The sequence below is a fragment of the Carlito syrichta genome, unplaced genomic scaffold (assembly GCF_000164805.1).
Source record: "Carlito syrichta isolate Samal-C Ts95f unplaced genomic scaffold, Tarsius_syrichta-2.0.1 Scaffold308060, whole genome shotgun sequence".
In the NCBI taxonomy this organism is placed as follows: Eukaryota; Metazoa; Chordata; class Mammalia; order Primates; family Tarsiidae; genus Carlito; species Carlito syrichta.
In genome coordinates this window covers 50,324-73,471 of record NW_007252156.1, presented here as the reverse complement: position 1 = coordinate 73,471, position 23,148 = coordinate 50,324, and the positions used below count along the sequence as shown (strand labels likewise).

At 37.0% G+C, this 23,148-nt stretch overlaps 1 pseudogene; it reads right to left on the bottom strand.

Moving 5' to 3' along the window:
* Positions 1-4,613: 4,613 nt before the first annotated feature.
* Positions 4,614-23,148, bottom strand: part of LOC103267216 — a 39,994-nt pseudogene continuing 21,459 nt past the window's right edge.

Here is a 23,148-nt window from a genome sequence, read left to right as displayed (position 1 = left end):
CGGGAGCGGCCACTGCACTCCAGTCTGGGCGACAGAGTGAGACTCCGACTCAAAAAAAAAAGAAAAAGAAAAAGAAACCAGGCCGCACAGCAGGAGAGGAGGTGAGCATCGGGCCAGCGGAGTTCCGCCTGCTGGATTGGCCCAGTGACCACATTAGCGTCTCATAGGAGCGCAAACCCTTTTGAGAACTGCGCATACGAGGGATCTAGGTTGTCAAACTCCTTATGAGAATCTAAGACCTGATGATCCACCCCCGACCCTGTCCGTGGTAAAATTGCCTTCCACGAAACCGTCCCTGATACCAAAAAGGTTGGGGACCAATGTTTGATTGAAAGATATTTGTTCTACTTTTTATATATCTGGCATTTTTTTCTTGTTAATCTGATGAGGAATTGGGGCTGGAAGGGGACAAAAACACCCCTTTGGACGTTAAAATGGTGTGTGTGTGTGTGTGTGTGTGTGTGTGTGTGTGTGTGTGTGTGTGAAAACACCCCTTTGGACGTTAAAATGTGTGTGTGTGTGTGTGTGTGTGTGTGTGCTGGTTAAATGGTTCCAGTCCAGATGGGAGAAGAAAAGAAATGTTTATGACAGTTCAGGTGAAAGTTTCTGATAGTTTTGACTTTACAGATTCTGAGAGCCAGAGGCCTGAGAAAGAGGGTGGCAAAAGCCAGAGGCAGCTTCTCAGGAAATGTCACCTCTCTTCCACAGAATTGCTTGGTTGCGTTTGCTTTCTTGGTTGCGTTTGCTGCGGTTACTGGTTACCTAGAACAGAGATCCCGTTCTCGGCTAGGCATAGTCTCCCTCATCAGGAGCCTGTCATTACAGTGATCCTGTTTTTTGTTTGTTTTGTTTGTCCTGGTATGTTAGCCAGGGTCAATAATAGAGAGAGAGAGAAGTAGCATTAGGAGCTCCCACAGGGTCACCTCCATTGCCAAGGAGCTGATGATAAACCCCAGATGTGCTCCTTGGCTATACGACGCCTACTCTTCACCTTCAGTGTGTTTCCTTTAAGTCATGAAGCTTTCAGTAGGTCTGCTATGGTTTCTCTCCTTTTCTTTAATAACTGCTGCAGGAGTTTCTGTCAGATTGGCTTTGTTTTCATATAGACTCATCAACTTTCTAATAGCAAGTCTTTAATGTTTCTGGCATGTATACAACTTTTTTTGTTTCCAGTGTTTATTCACTGAGTCATTCATTCCTTCATCAATTTTACAAACTTTTTTTTTTTTTGAGTTGGAGTCTCACTCTGTTGCCCAGACTGGAGTGCAGTGGCCGCTCCCGGCCACTGCAGCCTCGACCTGCTGGGCTCCGGCGATCCTTCCGCCTCAGCCTTCCGAGTAGCCGGAATTACAGGCATGCGCTGCCACGCCCGGCTGATTTTTTGATTTATTGTACAGATGAGGTCTTGCTGCCCAGGCGGGTCTCGAACCCGCGGGCTCAGGCAATCCGCTCACCTCAGCCTCCCAAAGGCGCAGGATTACAGGCTGAGCCACCGAGCCCGGCTTCAATTTTACAAACGTTATTGAGCACCTACTCTGTGTCTACATGGGTGTGTTTACAATGGGTGGGTTGCAGAAATGAATTAGAGAAATAAAATAGGTTCTTACCCTTATGGAGCTTACATGATAGTGGAGGAAAAGAAAGAAAATAATAATCAATATGTGTAAACCACATTTTATTCGTTTTTATATTCACATGTTAACATCTCTGAAATTAAGGTGTATTTTATGATAGATACATCATACAACTGCTGGAAGGTAGGCAACGGTCATGATGCAATTCTTACTGCCTGCAATATGCAAACTTTGTCAAAACTATTGTCATCAGTCCAGTTGAGTTACCTGTATGTATTTGCTAGTGCTGAGTTTAACTACCTTTTAAAGCATCTTTAAAAAGTTAATGTTATGATTTGACTTTGAAACAAAAAAATGTTATGTAGCCCCAAAAGAAACCAGTCTGCAATGTAGAGGTGATACTAGGGAAGCAAATATGAATTGTTGGAGGAATGAATGCAATTTCATCTTTTCTTGCAGACTTTGTGGGACCCACAGAAAGAATATGTCCACTAGTAGATGAAGCCTATCATAAGCCAAACAATGGAATTGAATGCAGGAAAAATTGTCAAATTATCATAAGTGAAAATTTTCCAAACACTGGGATACTGATGTAAGGAAGTGTTACACCCTTCATGTCTTTCACTGAGGCATTATGCCATCATTTAATGAGAAGTGGATTTTTTAAAAATTTGTTTATTATTGGTATGTAAATGAATGGTGTCATATTTGATGGTGTCATATTAGATCTGACGAATTCAGTAAAAAGATGTCAGGTAGTGACAACTGCTATAAAAAAATAATAAAGTAGAACAAAAGATGAGGTTGGGCAAGAAGGCAGATTTTGTGTGTCCCATTAGGTCATAAGGAAGGTTTTGGATTTTGGTCTGAGTTTCATGGGATCATTCAAGAATTTTGAGCAGGTGAGTGGCATAATTAGATCTGTGTTTGAAAAGACAGGCCTGCTTGCCATTGAAAATTGACTGCAGGAGGCAAGATTAAAAACAGGGTTATAAGCTAGAAGGGGGCTTGGGAGAGAACAGGAGACAATAAAGTGGAGACAGGTCTTATATATAAAACTCATGAAAGAACTTGAGCAGATATAGATCAGCAGCGGGAGTAAAGCATGAGATTTTAGAAAGGGTTTGGGTTTTCTTTTTTAGATTACTCTTTTTAGAATAGATGTGAGCATATATTCTTTTGGAAAATTTCTATTTTTGACCTAAACAGAAATATTTTTAATGGGGTCATTTATTTTCTTGCTATTGAGTTACTTGAGTTCCTTATGTGTTTTGGAAGTTACCACCCTATCAAATGTATAGTTTGCAAATATTTTTCCCATTATGTAGGTAAGTCTTTTTGCTGTATTCATTATTTTCTTTCCTGTCAGAAACTTTTAAATTTAATGCAGTCTTATTTTTCTATTTTTGCTTTCGTTATCTGTGATTTGGGGATATTATTCAAAAAATTAAAATCCAGAGCAACATCATGAAGTTTTCTTCCCTACGCTTTCTTCTAGTAGTTTTACAGTTTCAGGTCTTATGTTTAAGTCTTTAATACATTTTGAGTTTATTTTGTATGTGGTGTAAGAGTAGAGTTAAATTTCATTATTCTGCATGTGGATATCCAGTGTTCTCAACACCATTTATGGAAGGGGATTTCCTTTCCTCATTTTGTGTTTTGGCAGCTTTGTCTAAGATAAATTGAAAATGTGTAGATTTAGTTCTGGCCTCTGTATTCCGTTCCATTTGTCTATATGCCTGTTTTTATGCCAGTACCATGTTGTTTTGATTGCTAAATCTTTGTAGTCTACTTGGGAATCAGGTAGTATGATTACTCCAGATTTCTCTTTTGGAAGTCTTTTGAGTTGTTTATATATAAGATTATACCATTTTCAAGCAGAGGTAATTTTGCTTATTTCTTTCTGATTTATATACCTTGCCTGTTAGTTCTGGCTAGGATTTCCAATATTATATGTAATGGAAGTGGGCAGGAGTGAGCATCCTTTTTTTGCTCCTGATCTTAGAGGGAATGTTTTCAGCTTTCAGCATTTCACTGTATTAGCTATGGGCTTGTCATATATGCCCTTTACAACATTGAGGTATATTCCCTCTATACCTAATTTGCCGAGAGTTTTCATCATGAATGGGTGATGGCTTTTGTCAAATGCTATTTCTATATCTATTGAGATGATCATATGATTTTTATCCTTTATCCTGTTAATGTGTTGTATCACATGTATTGATTTTTAGGTGTTGAACCATCTTTGCAAGCTAGGGAAAACCCCGTCTAATCATGATGTGTGACCCATGAAATGTGCTCTTGAATTTTTGCATCTATGTTTGTATTGGCCTGTTAATTTTATTTTCTTATAGTTTGGCCAATAGGTATGGTGAAAAAAATGCTCAATATCACTAGTCAGCAGGGAAATTCAAATCAAAACCACAATGAGACATCACTTTATACCTGTTAGAATGGCTATTATTTAAAAAAAAAAAACACCTGAAAAGATAACAAGTGTTGGTGAGAATGTGGAGAAAAGGGCATCCTTGTACACTGCTGGTAGGAATATAAATTGGTACAACCATTTTGGAAAACAAGGGGAAAGATGGGAGACATCAGGGTGTATTTTTGTGATGACGATTATGCCATACTCCAAGAGAAACTGAAGTTGCAGCTTGAGGTCCTCCTCCGAGCCCCAGTATCCTGGGATCTTTTCACTGGAAGTAAAAAAGGGATCTGGAAGGCACCTGTGATCCCATTGCCTTCTTGTCTGAGGTTCTATTTCTGTTTAGGATTCAAGAGTTTTGCACATATTTCAAGCTGCTTGACTCTTTCCTACTCTGATTCCTTTCTTCAAGATTCCACATTGCTCTAAAATGCTTTGCCACTGTGCGTAGAAGTGGGCTGCGGTTGTCTCCAAGTTTAATCTTATTTCTCTTCTGTTATTTAGCCCTGGAAATAAATATTTTGTTTACATGGAAAGTGAGTTCTCAGAAAACAGAACTTTATAATTCAGCAGGTGACAAATGGGTCACACTTTCTTTCTTTCTTTCTTTTTTTTTTTGAAAGAAAGCCTAGTTTATTTTTAAAAACAAACAAAAAAGTGGCGAACTCAGGGAGAGGGTTAGTCCATCCGGGCCTTTAGCGTCCTGGTGGTGATTTTGTCCTTTTCGATTATGTGGACGATGACCCCCAAGCCTGACACCACGTCCCGGTCCACAGCATTCAACATGGCCTGGGAGATGGTTTCAAACAGGTGTTCTGGATCCATGTCGGGCTCCCAGAGGGACTTGCACATCCCGTACATTTGCTCGGTGCAGGTGCCACTGACCAGAAAGTCATCAGTCACCATGAGACAGCCGATGAGGTCTAGAGAGCAAATGAAGGACTTAAAGGTCTTCGGGTGCAGCCCGTGTAGTAGGGGCCAAACTGCTTCTCGTACAGGAGGTTGGCCACTGTGCTCATGAGGGTGTAGGGCTTGACCTGCCGACCCTCCTTCAACTCATACAGGTTCAGCCAGAACTTGAGGCTCTGGGCAATCATCTGGACATCAGTGGCGAGCCTGGCCAGACTGATGTACAGCCGGTCACCCATGGGAAAGATCTTCTGGAAGTCCATGGTCACCATCTGGGCCTGGATCCTGAAGCACCTGTCTGCAGCGATGGCCACACAGTTCTTTCCCTTCATGGCCATGACGGCCCCTCCGTTATAGGACGTGATAGACGTGATTGCGGTGTGTCGGGACCCCCGGGCGGCGGGTACAATTCCAGTAAAGCGGTACTAGCTTTCACGGGTCACACTTTCATTCAGCTCTATAGCCTCCTTTTATGTTGAGCCAAGGTCTCCCAAGTCCTCAAAGATGTTTAACACCTTTATGTGTTAGACAGTTCAAATATATTTAAGCCATCATAACAGTTACTGAGTAGCCTACAGAATGTTCCTCTTGCAGATTTTCTCTCAGGAGATTACAGTATAGGTTGAGTATCCTTAATCCAAAAATTCAAAATCCTCCAAAATCTGAAAATTTTTGAATGAAGGCATGACACTCAACAAAAATGCGTATTGAAGTATTTCAGGTTTTGAATTTCCAGATTAAGCATATTCAACCAGAAAATATCCTCAAATCCAAAAAAAATCTGAAATCTGAAACACTTCTGGTCCCAAGCATTACAGATGAGGGATATTCAACCTATTTAACTTTTATCTTAAAATTGTGCTGCTGAACTCAAAGTTGAGCTTTAAAATGTGCTGACCTATGGAGTGCTCAACCGGTCCATTCTCTTCCTTTTATCAGCCGTTTTGCTTTTCCTCACTTCTTCTTTTCTTTCCACATTCTACCCTCCCTTAATTTCTGCCTTTTTCTGAAAAGAAAAAGACTGTTTGGAGCTAGTATTACAGAGAAGGAAGTCCAGGTATTTCAACTCATAATAAGGATATCTATATACAGCACTTACATAATGAGAATAAATGTGTGCATATTATACATATACTTTTTTTTTTAATACCAGTTCAACTTAGTTACAATTTTGGTTGTAAATCCAGTGTTTATAAGATTTGAACAAGTGGTATAAAGAAAGGTTGAAATGATTATCTTATATACAATTAATCTGCTTATTTTATAACTTGGAAACTGACTGCTGTTTTTTACTTCCAATGCCTTAATCCACAGCAGAAAGTTTGCTGGGACACGTGCCTCCCTGCCTCCCCTCCCCTCACTGCACCATTATACTAATGGCTCCCTCTAAGCCAAGAGAATGTGTTATTTGGCATAAAACAGATGTGTCCCTCCAGCTAAACCATCCTCAAAACATGCTGCCAAACAAGACCATCAAGTTATTTCATCACTATTTGAGGTCTAGAGAGAAGTGCTGAGGCCCAGGCCAGGTGGCGAAGGGCTACCAGAGCTCAGAGGGCCACAGGAGCAGGGCAAGTCTTAATCTGAATTAGGAAACACTGGAGGAGTCTGCCAGGAGTCATCTGTTCCTCTGCTCTCTTCCTTACCACTGCCTGTTGTCCTTCAGCATCCTTTCTTTTCTAGCATGTTCCCTCATCCACCCCATTGTCTCTCCATAAGACTTCTCTCTGTGTTGAAGTTTTCAGTCTTGTATAGGAACCCTCCCCAACCTGCCACAACTACCCCATTTCCCCATTTCAGCATCCCTATCCTGTGCCTCATCCCTTCATGTCAACTATCTTTGTTAAGTGACAAGTGTGTTATGAGTTGACATGATAATGGCTGTCAGTGTACTCAGTGTGTTACCTTCCTAGGTTAAGTATTTGTATTTTAGCAGTGATTTTTTTTTTATTATAAAGATGTAGGGTACAATTCAGGGTTGGGTATATAAACATTGATTAACAGATGAAACAATTTTTCTGTCCAAATTTCCCTGAGAATATAACATGATGACTTCTACTTGAATAGTGGTTAGAAAAGTAACTCAGGGAGAGAGAAATGTGGGCTTGACTGACCACTCCACCATCTATACTAGCTGTAGGGACCCGGGCAACTTTATTCCTTCTTTCATTCACTCCACAAAGTACTTTTGAGTTGGGACTACATGTGAGCCTCTGTGCCAGCCTCTGGGAATACAAAAGTTCCCCAGACAAAGTCCCTGCTCTTATAGCTCTTACATTCTGTAGGGGAGAGGGAGAATTTAAAAATCTCATAAAAAATGTTAAACTCATCAAGCTTTTGTTTCTGCATGGAGTAAATGTGAATAATAATTGTATTTCCTTCTTAGGTGATGTTGTAGGACTCAGATACAAATGCAATGCATTATATCAGGTAAATGTTCAACTACATTAGATATGTGCATAGTTCTTAGTAGCAACAGTAGTCACTATTCAGTTATTTTCACCTACAGGATAGAGGGTTCCTATCCCCAAAGACACTGAAGGTTTGTGACAGCAATTACATTGAGTGTTCAACAAGCTTTCCCCTATTTTGGGTTTCTTCTCTCCATAATAAAGTCTATCCTTACCTCCATCATGTGACTAAGTCTGATATCTCATCCTTTTAAAAACCATGTTTGGTTAAAGATGTGAACATATGACTCAAGCGAAGTCAATCTGAGTCCTTCTCCTGGATCTACATATAAACTGTGAATGAAATAAACTTTCGCTTGAAAATTCTAGGTCGAAATTATTTAGAAGCCCGCCATATGTAGAAGGCCCTCTCTGCAGAAGGGAATGAGGCCAACCCATAAAGAAACCCAGAAGCAAGAAGCAAAGATAGTATTCATATTGTTATAATTCCATGTAAAGCATAAACCTAATTCTCTTAGTAACCCTTGAGGTAGCTACTATTGTTATCACCATTTTAAAGATTAAGAAATGGGGTACAGAAAGTTTAAGTAACTGTCACAGGTCGCACAGTTAATAAGTAAAAGGATCAGGAAAAGAACTAGGCATTCTGGTTCCAGAATCTATAAATTTGACCAGTATTTCCTTCTTCTCTGGCTGTTTAAAATCCAGGATTGTAATACTTCAGGTCCTGTTTCCCTCAGTCCTTCCTTTGATTCATAAGCAGCAATAAAATTCTTCCCAGGTACATAAGATTGCCTGTATCTAAACTTGTATCATTTATATCTCTATAGCTCTCTTTATCTATGTCTATATATTTTTATTCCTGTAGCTGGTTTGAGTTGAGTTTCTCTGACCTAAAATTTAAGGAGTTGACTACTTGAAAGATATGTAAGAACATTTTGAGACATCCTCTTCATTAGGAAGAAATCCCCTAGGTCAGTTGTGGTATACACCCTCCCCCCAGACACTGTTCTACCAATGTCTATTGGACAATTTCTACCTTAATAAAATTTTATTTATATAAGTAGATTAAAAAAAAATAATGCCATTGCTTAGAGATGAGTATGGTTAATTTAATCTATCTAGAATTAATTATCTCCTGAGGTGACTTTGATTTTGACTTTTTTGGTATCGTGGTCTTGGACTGAGGTTCTCACATAGAAACTACCTTGAAACTGAAGACTATTGAGGGATATTATAATATTGATGGTTACTGGGCACTAACGTTCATAATATTCATAGAACATTATTTTAGAACTCTATTAACATAAAACTTTATATATGAATTGTTATCTATGTGACTAACTCATCAACTTGATCCATATGCAGGATTGCATTTTCAACTTAAGAACTCACATGCATTTATGGGAAACCCCTCTGAAGTTTCATGCTTGAATTGTCCAAGAAGCTATGGTAGTTATTTCTGTTTCCAAATAAAAGGAAGTGAGAATGCTAGGATTTTCTGACTACTGTGGTCTGTTGTTTTTCTTCTTTCTACAAGGCTGCCATTGGAAACAAATCCTGCATAATTTGATGAGTCTTTGTCCCCTTTGGAATGATAGTTTGATGGTTTATATCCCTGTACAAACTGAAATGGTTTTTCCATGTGTAAGTTTCCAGGTTATGGTTTCTTTAAACTTATTGTGTATAATCTAGTCTTGTTCCCAATGCACTGATATCATTGCCAAAGTGGCAGGTTCTAAAGGAACTTTAGCTTTAACCCCATGCTAGAGAAGAATCAGACATCCAAGATCACCTCATATGAGACTCTTAGTGTCCTTTACTGCCCTGAGACCTCAGTACAGGAATCTCATATCCTGAAAGCTATACAGTCAATAATGGGCCATGCCCATGTTTTGCAGTTCCAGGAGCTGTGAAGGACAGATATCATTGCATGAACTGGATCATCTACAAGAGAAGGGAAGCTCACTCCACTACCCAGAGGAAGAAGTGAATCAGGGATTCCTATTGAGAGAAATGTCTGTGTATAAACCCTCTGAATAGGTTCAGAAGGAGACTGCATTCTTGTAGCAAAAAGTGATTGAGGAATGTTACCTACCATAACTCAATATTCCCTCAATTGCAGCTGCAGAATCAGATGTGAATAAGTCAAAGGTACATCAAAAGGGAACCTGAAAGACATTTCTTGCTGTGATGAATTTCCAGTTAGAAAACAGAAGCTTCTTTTTACACAGGTGGTATTTTCAATATAAAGAAGTGAATTGCTGCTAAGTGACTTGAATATTTAGAAAGGAAGTAAAATGCCCTTGGTATACCAGAATGGGGGTCTCTATCAAGGTTAGCAGTGATTTCAAAAGGCCTATGCAAAGAGCATTAGTAAGACATATAGAATCATTGAAGGGTTAGGCTTTCTATATAAAAAAAAAAAAAGAAAGAAAGAAGTAGAGAAAAAACACTCCGGTAAAATGCAAAGCCAGTTTTATAGAGTGACAGTAATGCAAAGTTTGCATTCTCATTTGTACGTCAATATAATATGGGAATTTATTGAAGACAGTATTTGTGGCTTCAGACATCCACATATGCCAATATAAACCATGGGAAAAAGCAACATATTTCAGAAGACCCAGAAATATATATCATAAGTACATATTTGTAATCTGAAGCCATTTTCAATACTTGATAAGACTTATTTTATTTTAAAGGATAATGCTTTTTATAAGAATCAGATCAAATAGAAGGGCAATATAGTTGCATTCTAGGATTTTTTGAACACAAATTCATTTATTTAAGAAAATATTAAACAACTCCTGAATTCCACTCACTATGCCAAATATGAAGAAACAATGGCTCTTATCTCTAAACAATTCAAATGTAAATGGGAAAAGATTCACATAAGTAGATCATTATAATGGGAAGTCATGTGGCAAAAGAATAAAGAAAGAAGTAAAACCATTGTTGAAATATACGTTGAACTGCATGGACAGGCTGAGGAAATGTAAACACAATTCACAAGTTTGGCACAAAGGCAAAGTATTGTTATGAAGGTGGTACTCTGTGCAACTGATGAGCATCACATTTAGTAAAAAATCTGGATATCAAATACATTTTTGTACTGTACTGCTGACAATAGAATGTTAAGTTTGCAAAAAGTAGTCCAACTAATAAATATTTATTAAACAATGTTGTGTTCAAGATCCTGACCTGAGAACAACCCGGCACACTGGAAGGTAATTTTTAAGAAGGAAGAAGTAACTGTCAATGTGAAAGTCCAGACAATTTAGAGGACAGAAGATCATAATAACTCAAAATTTATAATAGTATATAAAATGATATATTCATATTATATTTTAGGGAGCATTAATTTCAATAAGTTTGAGGGAAAAAACAGTGAACTCCTGGTGAAAAAGAAGACATGATTTGTTACCTAGTTCCCATTAGCAGACATCAGAGGAACACTGAATTTTATAATCAGCATTTGCATCAACAGGAAAGCTTGTTAGAAATAAAAAGTCTCAGGCGGGTCCAAGCCTACTGAATCAGAATCTGCATTTTAATTAGATCCCAGGTGACTTATATGCACATTAAAGTTTGAGATGTACTTTACTAAAAGCCATCCTCCACTGGGATTTTGTAAAGGAACTCCTGAATGATAAAATAAGCAATGCAACAAATGTAATAAATAAAATATAATTTTCTCAGAGCAAATTTTTACATGACAAAAAATATAATAAAACTAAACCCAAGGCAAAGAGTGTTCTAAGATATAACACCACAAATACAATTCATAAAAGAAATATTTGGTAAATTGGATCTTATCAAAATTGAAAATTTTTACTCTGAGAAAAACCTTTTTAAGATAATGAAAAGACAAGGTACAGACATGAAAAAATATTTGCAAAAACCATATATGCAAAATATGACTTGTATCTCAAATATAAAGAACTCTTAAAACTCAACAGCAAAATAAACAATTGAATTGGAAAATGTACTGAAGACATTTGATGAGCTGAACTATGCTCTTTCTCCCAAATTCATATGTTGATTCCTTAACCCCAGTATCTCAGAATGTGACTATATTTGGAGATAGGGCCTTTAAAAAGACAACTGAGTTAAAATGAGGCCATTAGGGTGGGACCTAATGCAATCTGAATGGAGGCCCTTATGAGAAAAGGAAATTAAGAAACAGCAGAGATCTAGGGGTACACAGAGGAAAGATGGTGAGAAGACACAACAAGAGAATGGCCAACTACAAGCCAGGGAGAGAGATCTTGAAAGAAACTACACCTTCTGATACTTTAATCTTGGACTTTTGGCCTCCAGAACTGCGAGAACACAAATTCTGTTGTTTAAGCCATCTAGGCTGTGGTATATTGCCATGGCAGCCCTAGGGAACTAATACAAACAAGAGCAGACATTTCACCAAAAAGGAGATATGAATGGCAAACAAACTCACAAAAGATGTTCCATTAAGGAAGTGCAAATCAAAACCATGATGCCATATCGCCACACACATCTTAGAAGAACTAAAATGAAAAGTAGTGATTACAGAAAATACTAGTGAGGACGTGAATAAACTGTGTCTCTTACACACTGCTGAAGGGAACATAAAAATAATATGACCATGATGGAAAATAATTTGGCAGTTTCTTATCAAAGTAAACATGTACATACATACAACCCAGCACTCACACTCCTGGGCATTTATCCCAGAGAAATGAAATGTTATATTCATGTAAGAACTTGTACACAAATGCACAGACCAATTTTATTCATAATAGCCAAAAAGTGGAAATAGCAAAATGCCTTCACCAAGTGAATAGCTAAGTAAAGTCTAGTATTTTCATATAGTGTCATAATACCACTCAGCCAAAAAAAAAAAAAGAACGATTGATACAACAACTGAGATGGAGCTCAAGGGCATCATGCTTAGTGAGAAAAGTCAGTCTCAAAAGGTTGCGTACTGTATGATTCCATTTATATAACATTCTCAAAAGGACAAAACTGAAAAGATGGAATACAGATTTGTGGTTCCAGGGGAGAGAGGCAAGGTAGTAGGGTAGGGGTGACCATAAAGGGATAGCATGAAGTACTTCCTTTGTTTGGATTGAACAGTTCTATGTCTTGATTATGCTGATAGGTGCAGAAATCTATACATGAGATCTAATTGGATAGGCCACACACATAGATGAGCTCATGTAAAAACTGGTGAAAACAGAATTAGATCTGTAGTCCAGCTAACAGTATTGACAGTATTATGCCAGCGTTAACTTCCTGATATTGATATTGGACACGTATATAATATCAGCTGTCATACATTGAATATGTTATACAAGATGTCACCATTGAGGAAACTTGGGTCAAAGGTATTATGGGACTCTGTGTACTTGGCAACTTCCTAAGAGTCTATAACGATCTCAAAATAATTTTTTAAAAAGCATAAAGATATGCCAAAATGATAATGGAGTCTTGCAACCAGGTTATCATGCCACACCTATAATTCAGTATCCCATTATTCCTAGAAGTAGCATCAGCAACATCAAAAATTGGCACTAGAAAACCTAGTGGGAAAGGGGAGCTTTCAAAAATTTAGCTCAGAACTAGGCATTATGACAGAAAGTTGAAATGACTGACCACAGATCTAAGTGTTGGAAAATATTTTCAGTATATAAAGGTAAGTGATGTATTTGAGGCAAGATCAGGACGGGGCCGGCTGAAATAGCTTCATAGTCATCCTCACTGGAATTGAATGACTCTGTTTTGTAGTTGGTGGCTCTTACTCTGGGTACATCTTAAAGACACTGTGTGGTCTAATGATCTGGGGAATTAAACAAAGGAATAAGGAAATGTTCTTTGATATATCTGTCAATTCAATCTTTAGAAGATACTAGACAATACCTATTACGGTGTAAAGAAGAAAATAACAGAGTAATCAGCAGCCTATATCTAGCTATACTATTCTGAAATGATATGGTATGACGGAAGAAAGATATGCTATGTTTGACATTTATGATTACGGTGCAATCTTGCACACATTGCTTGTAGGAATGCAATGTAGAAAATACTTTGGCATTTCTAAAATTTAGCATGCAATTTCTATACAATTCAGCAATCATGCTCAATTTTAAAAATAGAGAAAAGATAACACTAAAAAATGAGATAAAACAAAGTATAGTACTTTTAAAACTGTACAGAATGTGTTGTGTTGCATCAAAGCGCTCCCCAATTATATTAAATAAGTTGGGCAATTAAATTGCTCCTATCGAGGATAGCTTGAGGCAGAGCATGAAATAAATGCTCTAGAAAATAATTTCATTTCCATGCAAAGCACTTTTCCGTTTTATTTGTCAGTGTAAATTCAGGCTCACCTGTGTTTGCTCTTACAGACTTGGCATATACGTCTACAGTGTGAGAAGGTTGTTTCTAGGATTGCTTTCTTTATAAGTAAATCAATCCATGTCTCTGTTTCTGAGAATTTAAAACTACCCTGATATGGTGATAATTACATAGTTATGGATAAAACACTGTAATACATTCTTTAATTCTATTTCACAGCATTTTCAGATTTGATCAACTAGGCTGATTAACTCTTGGTTTTATTCACATTTTGGTTTACAGTTTAAGAAATTTTGAAATGTTAATCTCATTTCTTGTCCTCTTGGCTCCTTCAGAAACCACATTTTCCATGTGGGGCTGGTGAGGCCCTGTTTGACAACATGCAGCTTCTTTTTAATAAATATTCTCCTTAAACGTAATACACTAAATTTATACACTCTAAACCCACAGTGGGGAGGTACTGGCTCTGGGCTGTCTCCCAAAACCCTTTTCTGATGACTGTTTGCTTAGTGTTCTATTGTACAGAGTCCCTGTTTATTGGAAACTAGTTTCTGGACCTACTCATTTGGATGCCACCACCAGCCTGGCAGATTTCACCAGGTGGAAGTGAATGGATTTTCCATAATGCAAGACCTCGTCACAGCATGCCTGTTCAGGAATTTCATTGTTTAACCAATACCTAAATCAGAACTTTTTGGAAGGTAAATATTTAATCTTCTGACTCTCTAATACAAATTATCAAAGTCCCCCCAGCAAACTCCCTCAATGTTTTTAAAAATAGATGCAACGTATATTGGTAGAACTGGACAGATATCAAATAATGAGTATGAGATCACTTGAAAAAGACCTGGTCATGTAACTGGGAATTTCAAGGAAATTGCCAATTGCCAGATTATTTCCTTTGGTTGAGTTTTGGAAAGAGTGTAGTGCAGGGAAAGTTTTTGTTGTTGTTATTGTTGTTGTTGTTGTTTGAGTTGGAATCTCACTCTGTCACCCAGGCTGGAGGGCAGTGGCACACCTCTAGGCCACTTCAGCCTCAACCTGCTGGGCTCCTGCGATCCTACCACTTCAGTCTTCCAAGTAGCCGGAACTACATGCACGCGCTACCATGCCCGGCTAATTTTTGATTTATTGTAAAGACGAGGTCTCACCAAGTTGCCCAGGCTGGTCTCCAACCACGGACTCAGGCAATCCTCTCACCTTGGCCTCCCAAAGTGCTGGAATTACAGGCTGAGCCACTGAGCCCTGCCCAGGGAAAGTTTTGAGCTAAGTTTTTGACTACATGGCTAGTGACAAACTCTGCTTGGTTAAGTCACTCTAAATATGAATGACGCGGGATTACAGGCTGAGCCACTGAACCCGGCTTTTCTTTTTTTTTAAAATAGCTATACTAGTGGATATAAAGTAGAATATCATGGAAGTTTTATTTGCATTTTCTCAATGACCAAGGATGTTGAACATCTTTTCTTGTGCTTGGCTATTGTGTATTGTTGAAGAAATGTCTATTTTAGTCTTTTGCCCTTGTGCTGTTTGTCTCTATGCTGTTGACGTGAAGTGTGAGAGTTCCTTACATATTTTGAATGTTAGATATTTATCAGATATATAATTTGTAAATATGTTCTCCCATTCTGTAGATTATTTGTTCACTTTCTTGATAATGTCTTTTGATGAACAAAAACTTCTTAATTTTGGCAAAGTCTAGTTTATCTAGTTTTTCTTTAGTTCTTAATTTTGGTGTCATATATAAGAATCCATTGACAAACCCAAGGTTATATGGATTTTTTCCTTATGCTTTCTTTTAAGAATTTTATGCTTTTAGCTCATATTTAGCTCACTGATTCATTTTGAGTTAATGTTTATATATGATGCAAGATACAGGTTCAATTTATTCCTTTGTCTGTGAATATTCAGTTGTCCCAGCACCGTTGTTGAAGAAATTATTTTTCTCACTGAGTGGTCTCGGCATCCTTGTTGGATATCAATTGGCAATAGACCAAGGATGTTGAACATCTTTTCTTGTGCTTGTTGGCTATTGTATATTATTGAAGAAATGTCTATTTTAGTCTTTTGCCCTTGTGCTGTTTGTCTTTATGCTGTTGAAGTGTAAGAGTTCCTTACATATTTTGAATGTTAGATATTTATCAGATATATAATTTGCAAATATTTTCTCCCATTCTGTAGATTGTTTGTTCACTTTCTTGATATATAAAAATATATATATATTATAATATAATAAATTGGACCTGTATCTTGTATGGATTTATTTCTGGACTCTTGTTTCCATTTCATTGATCTACATGTCTGTTTTTATGCCAGTACCACACTGTTTCAAGTACTGTAGCTTTGTAGTAAGTTTTGAAATCAGAAGATGTAAGTCCTCCTTTCTTTTTCTTTTTAAGATTATTCTGGCTATTCATATGCTTTGCAATTCCATAGGAGTTTGAGGGCAAACTTTTCCATTTCTGCAAAAAATAAAATTCATTTTAATAGGAATTGCATTCAATCTGCATATCTTTTGGGTAGTATTGCCTTCTTAACAATTTAACTCTTCAATCTGTGAACAGAAAATATCTTTCTATTTATTTAGTTTTTCTTTAATTTCTTCCAGCAATGTTGTGTAATTTTTGGTCCACTAGTCTTTCATCACCTTGGTTAAATTTATTCCTAGTGTGTTTTATTATTTGGAATACTACAGCAAATAGAATTGCCTTCTCAATTTTGTTTGTGAGTTGTTCATTGCTGCCATGTTAAAACACATCTGATTTTCATATGTTGATCTCATACTCTGCAACTTTACAGAATCTGTTTAGTAGTTAGTAGTTTTAGTAGTTTTTTGTGGATGTTGGGGGATTATTTATATATAGGATCATATCATCTGTGAATAGATAGTTTTACTTCTTCTCTTCCAATTCTGATACCTTTTATTTCTTTTTCTTGTCTACTTTTTTTTTTTTTGAGTTGGAGTCTCACTCTGTCACCCAGACTGGAGTGCAGTGGCTGCTCCTGGTCACCGCAGCCTCGACCTGCTGGGCTCCGGCGATCCTTCCGCCTCAGCCTTCCAAGTAGCTGGAACTACAGGTGCGCGCTACCATGCCTGGCTCATTTTTTATTTATTGTAGAGATGAAGTCTCGCCAAGTGCCCAGGCGGGTCTCGAACCCATGGGCTCAGGCAATCCACTCACCTCAGCCTCCCAAAGGCACAGGATTACAGGCTGAGCCACCGAGCCCGGCTTTTTCTTGTCTACTTGATCTCTCCAGAACTTCTAATACAATGTTGAATAGCAATGATGACAGTCGGCATGTTTGTCTTGTTCCTGATCTTAGAGGAAAAGTTTTCAATCTTTTACCATTAAGTATAACATTAGTTATAGGTTTTAAATAAATGCCTCTATCAAGTTGAGAAAGCTTTATCTTATTCTTAGTTTTGAGTGTTTCTATTATGAAAGGGTATGGGAGTTTGTCAAATGCTTTGCCTGTATAAATTGAAGTGATTACATAGCTCCATTAATTCTATTTATCTTTGTTCTATTGATTTGGTGTATTATATTGAATCTCTCCTTGGATTCCTAAGATAAACAAATCTCACTTTGTTGTGGTGTATACTACTTTTAATAGGCTGTTACATTCAGTTTGCTAGTGTTTTGTTGAGGATTTTTGTATTTATAATCATTTAATTATAAATCATTTGCATTTACAATGCATTTAATGTTCTTTACTTGTGGTGTCTTTTTCTGACTTTGGTATCAGAGTACGTTAGTTTTCCAGGGCTGCCATAACAAAATACCACAGACTTGGTGACTTAAACAACAGAAATTTATTTTCTCACAGTTATGAAAGCTAGAAGTCTAAGATCTAAGTACCAACAGAGTTGAGTTTCTTTAAGGCTTCTTTCTTTGGCTTGCAAGATAGCTGTTCTTCACATGATTTTCATATTATTTCTTCACATGGTCCTTTAGGTGCGTGTGCATCCCTGGTGTCTCTTTCTTTTCTTATATGAATACCAGCCATGTCAGATTAGGGTCTTGTATTAGTCCACTTTGCATTGCTATAAAGGAATACCTGAGGCTGGTTAATTTTTAAAGGAAAGAAGTTTATCTTGGTACATGGTTCTGCAGATGTACAAGATGCATGGTGCTAGCCTCTGCTTCTGGTGAGGCCTCTGGAAGCTTTCACTCATAACAGAAGGGAAAGGGGAGATGGCATGTCACATGGCAAGAGTGAAAGCAAGAGAGAGGGAAGGAGGTGCTAGTGTCTTTTAAACAGGCAGCTCTCACATGAACTAATGGAGTGAGTACTCACTCATTACCATGGGGAGGGTACCAAGCCATTTATAGGTATTTGCCCTCCTGACCCAATCACCTCCCATTAGGCCCCGTCTCCAACATTTTAATGTGAGATTTGGAGCAGACAAATACCCAAATTACACAAGTCCATAACTTATGGATCACATTTTAACTTAATCACCCCATTTCAAGACCTTATTTTCAAATTGTTACATTTTGAGGTACTGGGCATTGAGACTTCAATATATAAATTGTGGGGTGACACAATTCAGGCTATAACACAGGGCAATACTAACCTCATAGAACATTAGGCAGTATTTACTACTTTTCAATTTTTTTTTTTTTTTGAAGAGTTGAGAATTGATGTCAACTCTTCTTTATATGTAGAATTTATCAGTGAAGTCATCTAGCTATGGACTTTCTTTGTTGGGAAGTTTTGCTTATTGATGCACTCTCTTTACTTGTTACGGGTTTGTTTATATTTTCTATTTCTTTTTTTTTTTTTTTTTTTTGAGTTGGAGTCTCACTCTGTCGCCCAGACTGGAGTGCAGTGCCAGACTGGAGTGCAGTGGCCGCTCCCGGCCACCACAGCCTCGACCTGCTGAGCTCTGGCGATCCTTCCGCCTCAGCCTTCCAAGTAGCTGGAATTACAGGCGCGTGCTACCACGCCCAGCTGATTTTTTGATTTATTGTAGAGATGAGGTCTCACTGCCCAGGCGGGTCTCGAACCCGCAGGCTCAGGCAATTCACTCACCTCAGCCTCCCAAAGGCGCGGGATTACAGGCTGAGCCACCGAGCCCGGCTAGATTTTCTATTTCTTCTTGGGAGAAAATATTTGCAAATTATGCCTCAGACAATAAGTACTGGTTTTTATAATTGCCTCTATAATTGTCTTTATTGGATATCTTTATACAGCTTTTAGTTACTGTCTGGTGTCTTCATTTTAATCTGAAGTATTTACTCTAGTATTTCTATAGGATGAGTCTACTCGTAATGAACCCCCTAAATTTTCTATAGGATGAGTCTACTTGTAATGAACCCCCTAAGGGAATGTTTTAATTTCTCCCTTATTGTTGAAGGAAAATTTGGCAGATATAGAATTCTTGGTTGACAATTGATATTTTCTCTTTCAGCACTTTAAAATATTTCATCCAACTGCCTTCTAGCCTCTATGGTTTCTTATGCAAAATAAGCGAATAGTCCTATTGAGGATCCCTCATTGGTGATGAGTTACTTCTTTTTTACTGCTTTCAAGAGTCTCTCTTTGTCTTTCAGAAGTTTGATTGTAATGTGTCTTGATGTGGATCTCTTTGGATTTATTCTATTTGGAGTTCAGTGACGTTTATGGATGAATAAATCCATGTCTTTTCTAAAATTTGAAAAGTTTATGACCATTACTTCTTTAAATATTTTTTCTGTTCCTTTCCTATTTCTTCTCCTTCTGAAACTCCCATAATGCGTAAGTTGACTTGATGGTGTTCCATGGGTTGCTATTTTTCTTCATTTAAAAAAATCGGCTCCTCAGACTGGATAATTTCAATTGTACTATCCTCAAATTCACTGATTCTTGCTCTGATCTGCTATTGAATATCTCTAGTAAATTTTTTATTTCAGTTATTGTACTTTCAAGTTCCAAAATTTTTTGATTCCTTTTTCTGATATCTCCTTATCGATATCTAATTTTGCTCATCTATTATTTTCCTGATTTCCATTAGGATTTTGTTCATGTTTTCTTTTAGCACTTGGAAAATATTTAAGGCTATTGTTTTAAAGTCTTAAGCAGTTAAGTCCAATGTCTGGGCTTTCTCAGAAGGTTTCTGTCCATTTATTTTGATTTTTTTAATGGGCCATACTTTACTGTTTCTTTATATGTCTTGTGACTTTTGTTGAAAAACTGGATATTTGAATATTATAGTGTGGTAACTCTTGAAATCAGTGTTTCCCTCTTCCTCAGCGTTTCCTGGGTTTGTTTGTTTTAATTTTTGAAGTAGTAAACTGCCTGTTTAGTGACTTTTTCCAACTATATTTAGCAGAAATTATATTCTTTATCATGTGTGGCCATAGAAGTTTCTGTTACTTATTTGTGTTAGTATTTTGACAAAGATTTCACTGAATGCCAGGAGCTAAATAACACACAAACAAACACATATTTCCCGGGTTTTGTATATTGGCTCTTAACTGGGGCTCTTGTCTAACACCTAGCTAGACTTGCACTGAACCAAGGGATCAGACCAAGGTGAAAGCTTAAGATTTTCTCAGGTCTTTTCTGAGCATGCATCTCACCCTGAACATGTACAAGTGTTTCTACATTTATTGCATACATGGGTGTTTTGTCCTAATTTCCCTAAGAAATGCTTTTCTTGACTTTTCCTTCTAATCTTTAAGTGGTTATTTTATTCCTCAATTGTAATCTGTTGTATCAGATGTCTTAAGTTGTTTGTCCACCTTGTAATATTTTTAAGCAATATCCACCATTTTTCTGACCTGAATACGTTTTAAGTTAGGCATAAGAGAGACAGCATCAGTTTCAGTACTTCAGGTAGCTCCCAGACAGGTTAGAACTACTTACAATATAATTTTTTAGATAATGTCTTATTTGCTCCCTCCATTACCAAGGATCAGAATTTCACTCTGGGAACCTGGGCTTCTATCTTCAAGACTACTGCTAAGTTTAAGAATATGAAGAGCAAGGGCAAGTAAAAAATGTCACAAAGTTTTCCTGTAATTATAATATTAACCTTTCCTTGCTTACATGTTTACTCAGTTGCTATAAACCTTTGATTTCTGGCATCTTGACAAAACTGTTTCTGAAAGTTTTGGCTTGTTTTTCAGTTTTTGTGTTGGAGGATGAGCATTTGGAGCTGTCTACTTCACCATTTTGCTGACATCATTCTTTTGTACATGTTTTTATTTTTTAGTTATTTTATTTATTTCAAAAGCTTTAGGGATACAAATAGGTTTTGGTAATATAGCTGCTTCGTATGGTAATAATAAGGTCTAGGCTTTTAGTATGCCCTTCACCTCTATTAGTGCACATTGTATCTCGTAGGTGATTTTTTCATCCTTCCCCCACTTCCCATCCTCTCTTTTTGTATGTGTTTTTAAATAAATTTAACCACATTAAGCATCTCTTTGAAGCATCATTTTATCATTCAATTTGTTGAATGTACTGCAGTTTTTAATTTGACCTCTTTCAATGAGCAAGAGAACTTGAGAATTAAGACTTCACATAACATAGAACTTAAAGGAAAAAATAAATTCTATTGTCTTTCTCAAGTATGGCATTTTTTCAGGGCCATAAGAGTGTAGAAAAAATGATCAGATAAGCCAGATTTGTAATTTTTCTTAACATAATATACTAGTTCTTATATTCTAGTTTTTAAACCAATCATAGTCTTTCTTTATCTACTAAACAGTGGGTTATATAAGTAGTCTGAGGCATTTTGAATTCAGAAAATATCTTGGATGAATGGTAAGGATAGCACAATTTATTTGTGGGATTCTTAAACTCTTAAATTAGTATAGATAGGAAAATTATAACTTTAACAAATTGTATTAGAAAAAAAAAAGTCACTCAAATACCTAAACTCTTATCTTAAACAACAATAAAAAACAAAAATGGAAGAGTAAATTAAGCCCACAAAAAGCAGAAGGAAGAAAATAATAAAACTAAAAGAAGAAATTGATGAACTAGAAAACATTAAAAAAACAGAGAAAATCAGCAAAGTCAAAATTTGATTATTTGGAAAAATTAATTAAATAGATAATCTTCTAGAAAGTTTGAGCAAGTAAAAAGGATACCTAAACAAGAGTATAAGGGAGAAAATGAACATCGCTATGACTCATACAAACATAAAAATGATTAAGAAGCATAAAGATAAAACATAAGAATGATGAAAAATTAAGCTATCAAATTTCCCAACTTCAATAAAATGGCCAAATTTCTTATAAAAACAATTTACCATGACTGGCAAAGAATCAAAAGAAAATCTAATAGTTCTTTATCTTTTAAAGAGATTGATGTATAATTAAATATTTTAGTTACCGAGAAAACAAAAATAAACAAACAAACAAAAACCAAAAGTTCAGATAGCTTCACTAGGGAATTCTATCAAATATTTTAGGGAAAAAGAACACCAATTTTACACAAACTTTTTCAGAATCTAGAGGAGGACTGACTGCTCACTTTCCAATTTATTATTGGGTTTTATGCATAAGTAAATAGCGTTTATCTACTTGCTAATGGAATGCAAATTTGTATGATGACTGATTCATCACAGTTCATCACATTTGCAGATTCTCAGGTTCACTAACATGGGTCAATGTGGATTAAAGTGTTTAAATGGTCTTCATCAAAGCCCAATATGCTTCCTTAACGTGGAGAACCACTCAGATCAAAGCGGTCCTCTTTGGAATGACAAAACCTTTTTTTTCCCACGCTTTCCCTGATGGCATTCTCCCCGTACACAGTACAAGTGTTTTGAGCCTCCTCCATTGCCTGTTTTCCTCTGTTAAACTCAAACAGAAGAATATGTCAAAAGTGTACTTTTTTCTACTTGACACTCCATCTTCTTTAGCCCACATATAACACTAATTTTCTTCAAATCTGAAGAATGCAAAGTGTATTAACAAGCAAAACATTGTCACTCCAAATGACAAACTATAAGCTCCCAACACCACAGTGTTGCCATGCCAGAAACAAACGTTATGAGCTTATGCATCAACCTACTATGTAAGTAAAGTGTAAACCTGAAAACAAAACCATCCAGGAGCATCACAAAGAAAAAAAATTACAGGTTAATATCCTTCAAGAGCCGGGCTTGGTGACTCAGCCTGTAATCCCGCGCCTTTGGGAGGCTGAGGTGAGTAGATTGCCTGAGCCCGCGGGTTCGAGACCCGCCTGGGCAACTTGGCGAGACATCATCTCTACAATAAATTTAAAAAAATTAGCCGGGCATGGTAGCACGCGCCTGTAGTTCCAGCTACTTGGAAGGCTGAGGCGGTGGAAGGATCACTGGAGCCCAGCAGGTCGAGGCTGCGGTGGCCGAGAGCGGCCACTGCACTCCAGTCTGGGCAACAGAGTGAGACTCCAACTAAAAAAAAAAACAAAACAAAGAAAAGAAAGAGAATATATATATATATCCTTCAAGAACATAGACATGAAATTCTTACCAAATATGAACAAATAAAATTCAGCAATGTATAAAAAG